The sequence below is a fragment of the Sphaeramia orbicularis genome, chromosome 24, assembly GCF_902148855.1.
Source record: "Sphaeramia orbicularis chromosome 24, fSphaOr1.1, whole genome shotgun sequence".
Lineage (NCBI taxonomy): Eukaryota > Metazoa > Chordata > Actinopteri > Kurtiformes > Apogonidae > Sphaeramia > Sphaeramia orbicularis.
In genome coordinates this window covers 4,834,815-4,841,169 of record NC_043979.1, presented here as the reverse complement: position 1 = coordinate 4,841,169, position 6,355 = coordinate 4,834,815, and the positions used below count along the sequence as shown (strand labels likewise).

Sequence of the window (6,355 nt, the reverse complement as noted above, 5' to 3'; positions counted from 1 at the left end):
GCTGCAGAACTGCTTTAAGTTGTTAACCCATTTCTTGTTCGCCTTTTTGTATAATTCTGAAATGTACATTATTATTCAGTTTTGTTTAACCTTACCTTTTTTTTTTTTTTTTTTTACCTCTGGCAGTTCACCGCTTACCTTTGTACCATTTCAAGCTGTTCATTGGACTTGAACTGCTTGAATTTCAATACAAAACTGGAAAAATTGGGGTGTTCTAAAAGTTTTGACCAGTAGTGTATATATATATATATATATATATATATATATATATATATATATATATATATGTTGACTAGGTGGAGTTTTGTGTTGAAAAATGGGTTCTCTGACCATTATTCTGCCACTATCAGGTCGATGTAGTTTAAATTGAGTTCATATCCATTGTCTAACATTTCTCTTTTTTCATGCCACTATTCTGAGTTTATGTACTGTCATATTTTGACACCAGGTGGTGTGTTTTTTCCGAATGGTTGGGGGAGCAGAGGATTGGGGGGATTTCTGGGATATACCTTTGCTGTCAGCTCCCAACAGTGTAAGCCTTGTTATATTAGGTCATTAGGTTCACAGGTAGCGAACACGGCTTACCACTTAGTTATGCACACAGCTTAACTGAACTGAGAAATGAACAGGTCATTTGCTCCTCCTGAAGTCAGAAATAAATCCTGACAACAAAAACCAAGACGGCTGCTCCGTACATCAACATTAGTGAAAGCTTGAGTAATATAATATAATAGATAGTGTATAATGGTGTAGTAATATAATATTTCTCTGTCGTATTCATTACCTCCACCAAGGAGGTTATGTTTTTGCCAGGGTTTGTTTGTTGGTTGGTTGGTTGGTTGGTTGGTTGGTTGGTTAATTAATTAGCAAAATAACTCAAAAAGTTATGGACAGATTTTCATGAAATTTTCAAGAAATGTTGATACTGGCACAAGGAGCAAATGATTAAATTTTGGTGGTGATCAAGGGGGGGGTGCAGATCTGCCTTGGCGGAGGTCTGCGCTCTCCGAGTGCTTTTCTAGTTTCTAATTAACCCTTTGATGCTTGAATTATGAGAACCATAGTTGAGACTTTTTTCCTGAGTGTTTTTATTCCTCTATAGGCATGAAAAAAACAATGCGATTGAAATTTTTTGAAATAAAAACATTTTTCATGCAGCTAATCTGATGTTTTCTCACGTTTTAACATACTGTAATACTAGTTATTACTATCTTCATGCAGATAATATGCAAAAAGGCAGTAATCGTATGAATTGCAGTGTATGGGATGATGCATAAGTATCCACTGTGTTGGCTGAAATGCAACTAAAACAACAAAACCCATGAATATACAAGAGAACAGATGTAAAATAACTGTCCACTGTAGTGACCACTATGCATGAAAGGGTTAAATCAATCCTGTTCAGTCCATTACTGTCCAACTTCTATATTGTGGACATATTATTAATGTGTTTAAATCTGCAAAATACACATTGTGGCTCATTGTGATCAACTAATATTCATCTTGGTTGCTGAGTTGACAGATTGTTTCTGAATCATGTGCAACTTCCAAGAGAGATGAAATGCACCGTAACGTGGTGACATGCCTTTATGTCGGTTATTTTAGAGGTTTATGCTCATTTAACCCAATCTCAGCAAAGGAGGGAAACATGCTTGTGTGCTCTAACACCACTGGCTCTGTTGTGGACTCTGGTTTTCCATTTCGCCTGAAGCTAACTCTGGACCTGAAGCTAAATTGTTGCAGAAGTCTGTTTTTTTCCCAGAGTTATCACTGCAGTGAGATCTGCTGATCAGCATGTTTGGCCTGTTTTTAAAAGCAGGTGTAATCAGGCCATTATAGTGCAAATTCATCATTTCAATTGTTTTCTAAATTCTCATCTGTGTTATTTTGTGCGGGTACAAGGCTGCTAATGTGTAGTAGGAGTGTGTTTTGTGTGTTTGTGTACACAGTCCCAAGTGCATGTGTGTCCTTTTAAAGCCACTCAGTATCTCTCAGAAGGAGAGGGCAGAGCCGTGGAGACTCATCTCATCAAACAGTGTGAGGCTCTGGACTCATGAGGGCAAATCACTTCTGGGTCTCATCATCGCCATGACAACCTTCCAAAGTGCAGCTTCATTATCTGAGCCTCTCATGAGCTCACATCTGTTTTTCTGATACAGAAAAGAAGTGCAGCCATCACTTTTAGTGGAACTGAAATACTTGGAGTTAGCATGTACAGCAGTGTGCAGACGGAACATTCGCCTTTGATACGTCTCTATTTTAATGGTAATAACTGATAATGACAAGGTTCTCCTGTTGAATATGAAAGTGTGTGTGGTGACAAAAACTTGTTCACTTCACTCTTGACTATTCTGACTCTATTGTTGGTGTAAAGCTTTACGTGCTACGCTCCATTAGACATCCGTTTTCTCTAGCTCTGCAATCACAACAGTGTGTTTCAGTGATTATTGAAAGTGCAAATCTATGCAGGAACAGAGTAAAAATAGCACATCATACAGTTGCTGTAATGTTCTGCAACATTTCTTCACTCTCTGTTGTCAAGTGGATGGTCTGAATGGAGCAGAGCGTCACTGCACACATTTTTGCAGATATTTGGATTTTTTTTTTTTTTTAATTGTTGTGTTTACCTCTTTAACCCTTTCATGCATGAATTATGAAAACAATCAAGATTTTTTTCTTGAGTGATTTTATTCCTCTTTAGGCATTAAAAAACAATGTGATTGAAATTTTTTTTATAGAGCTGCAAAAATGTCCACTAAGCTGGACACCATGCGTTTAATTTATGAAGCAAAGAAACATGTATTTACTGATATACTTTGCAAAAACTCTGAAATAAAAACATTTTGATGCTGCTAATCTGATGTTTTCTCACATTTTAACATATTCTAGTTGTCATTACTCACTTCATGGAGATAATATGCAAAAAAAAACAACAACAAATTTTTGTTGTTAATTACAGTCTAGTATCAATAACAAGGAATTCATTTACAGTCAAACATGATAGATCAGGTTTATGAAGAACAGCAAAGTTACAGTAATGTTATCAAATGCAGTGTATGGGATGATGTATTAGCATCCAATGTGCTGGTTGATATGAAACTAAAGTAACAAAATCCATGAATATACAAAAGAACAGCTGTAGAATAGCTGTCCGCTATAATGACCACTATGCATGAGAGGTTTCAAGGGCTCATATTTATCTAAACCCACTTTTATTAGTCTGTGGTTCATTTATTTGTGTATTTGGACCCTAATAGTTCATAAAGTTTGAATTGGAACCAAGTGCTGCAAAGCTATCTTTATATTCATTCCAGCAAAAATTGAGTGGATTTCTACAACTTGTTTCAATTCCTTCTTAATTTGTTATGTCTATAACTAGTTACGTCATGACATTTGCACATATACGGTCCAGTTTGACATAACTGTTTGTCAGCAGCAGCGGTTGTAGTCCATACTGAAAATATGTCCAAACTTCAAGTAGATTACCTCAAATGTTCAGTTGTTGGTTGAACGGGACAGAGCAGCACAGCCAACAACCTGGAGGGGGCGGGGCCTGAAGTGGCTCATGTGCATTTAAAGGGCCAGCGCTCCAAACCACCTTCCTGGTGTCATTACTCAGAAATAGGGTTGAAGATGGACCTGTGGAGTTGAATGAATGAAGAATTCAGACCCAAGCAGAGCATTTACAGTGTATGGAGACCACAGGGAAATGTTGGAAAATGAAGAATTCCATTTAACAAAGCAAAACATCACTCCTTTAAGGTTATTCAGTGGCCTGTGGAAGATGTTTGCCTTCAGGGCTTTCTGATACAAAGACTGTCATATTTAAAAGGGTTTGGTTTAAATCAAGCCACGATTTTAAACCTGACCAACAGCTTTTTTGGCCTACTGTCCCATCTGCACTGCTATGGATATTGTGCAAAACAATTTTTGTTTTAGGCCTCTATTCCAAATGGTGGATATAATGCAGTTATAGTTCACTAAAACTTTAATTTCTTAAAGCACAGGTCCGGCCTGTAGGATGAATTTATGAAATGCAAAAATTACACTGAAGAAATGATCAGTCAATAGTGTAAAAATCATTTTAATTCAGGTTCCACATATAGACCAATTAAATCTCAACTGGGTCAGACCAGTAAAATATTACCATAATAACCTATAAATAATGGCAACTGATCTTTGTTTTCATGTAAAAAAAAAAAAAAAAAAAAAAGTAAAATTACATGAAAATGTTGATATTAACAAACGAAATATGTGAATAACCTGAACAAATATGAATAGCTTGAAATGTCTTAAGAGATGTAAATGCAATTTTACCAATATTCTGCCTGTTACTAAATGTTTTATGTATTTGTAATTGTCATGTAAGTTGTAATGCATATGTGTAAATGATCAAATGAGGAAGAATATTGTGAAAATTGCCCTTGTTTTTCCTAATATTTTTCAAATTGTTAATGTTTTTCAGATTTTTAAGGAAACATTGTGGATGTAAACATTATCCTAATGTAATTTTACTTTTTTCACTGTTACTATTTTACCGGTCCAGTCCACTTTAGATTATATTGGGGTGAATGTGACCCCTGACCTAAAATGAGTTTGACACCCCTGTCTTAAAGCATCTTTCAAATTGAAAATGTTTCAAAAGTCTAGTTTCTGTGCATCTGTTGGACAGGAGACATTAAGAAATGCAAGATGATGGTGTCACGTTCTAATTTGTCTGTGCATTGCGTTGCATTGTGTGAAGAACCTGCACTTGAGACATCAAATCCAGATCATATTGTCATAAGTCAGTGGGTTATCTGCAGCACCAGCACATTTGGACCCTATATATTTTCCTCAATGTATAAGACTCTTTTGTGTTACTTTCCCTGTGATAACCTGGCATCTTCACACAGCCAGGTTTCATTTGACCTGCTGTGCTGACTTTTTTTTTTTCCATGAAACACTGCTAGATTTGCATTCTGTCTGTTCCTGTTTCAGAAAAGATGGAACAATGTAGTGGTGAAATCTATACAATATAAAGAATATATGTTAAAAACCTGAACCAAGAACTAGTTTCCATATTCTTGCTGCTTGTTTTCATGTCAGACTGAAGCCCCTGCATCTGCTTTGTTCAAAAATTGCCGATTTATTTCAATTTCTCAAGCCTGTTGCTAGAATGGTTGGTTCTCTTTTTGATGTTTGATCTATTAGCAGCACAATAAGCTTATACAGTCATGTTTGTATCATCTAAGAAACATTTTCATGTTGCAAAAATAATTACCTCTGCCAGGTGGTATTGTGATCACTTTGCTTTGTGTGTTTGTTTATTTGTTTGTTTGTTTGTTTGTTTGTTTGTGAGCAACTTAACAAGAAAACTATGCCAACCATCTTTACCAAATTGTACCCACAGATAGGCCTAGGCCCTGGGACCAACCCATTAAATTTTGGGCCAAGTAGGCCAAAGTTCAAGGTCACAGCAAGGTCACAAAATCTCAAATTTTCCTATCGCTCATCATTGAGCAATTTTCCAAAATTCATAAAAAATTCTAAACGGCTCCGATTAGCCTCCAATTGATCCACCTGTAGCTTAGAACAATATCCGCACAAAATTGTCCACATCCACTGTGGAATGTGGACTCAGTGGTCATTTCAATTTAACACTGAAAATTCCATTTACGACACATTTTTCATTTACATATGTTTCTATCTGGTTTATATATGTTTCTCTGTGGTTTACTGCTGGTTGGCTGGTTTATATATGTTTCTATCTTGTTACCTCCACCAGGGAGGTTATGTTTTTGCCAGGGTTTGTTTGTTTGTTTGCTGGTTGGTTACCTGGTTGCTTGCTTGCTTGGTTGGTTACTTACTTAGCAAGATAACTCAAAAAGTTATGGATGGATTTTCATGAAATTTTCAGGAAATGTTGGTACTGGCACAAGGAACAAATGACCGATCTGTCTTGGCAGAGGTCTGTGCTCTCCAAGTGCTTTTCTAGTTGTGTATTTTATCTGCTTATGCCTTGATTATCACTGTGAACCTTTTACTTCTCACCAAAAACCATGTTTGTTTGCACACAGTACAGAACTCTGCTACACAACTGTTCACCAGGACAAACATATGAACATATCACACCTGTGTTAGCTGCTTTACACTGGTGCCACATATATTTTAGGATTGATTTAAAGATTTTGCTGATAACTTTTACAGCGCTTTATGGTCTGACTCCAGATAATATGTTAGACCTTTTATCTCTGTATAGACCTGATGCTTGGGCAGTGCTCCTCTGTTTGTGCCAAAGCTCTGGAATAATCTGCCCAAGGAACTGAGCTTCCAGAAGACATCTGTTTTATCTGAGGCATTTGGTGATTTTTAT

General features: G+C 36.5%; 1 long non-coding RNA gene across 1 annotated transcript; it reads left to right on the top strand.

The window, feature by feature from the left end:
* The first annotated feature begins 465 nt into the window (after positions 1–465).
* Positions 466–4,380, top strand: LOC115414708 (uncharacterized). Its single transcript, XR_003934705.1, has 3 exons — positions 466–541; positions 2,499–2,503; positions 4,370–4,380. It is a non-coding gene; the product is annotated as an uncharacterized LOC115414708 (long non-coding RNA).
* The last annotated feature ends 1,975 nt before the right edge of the window (positions 4,381–6,355 follow it).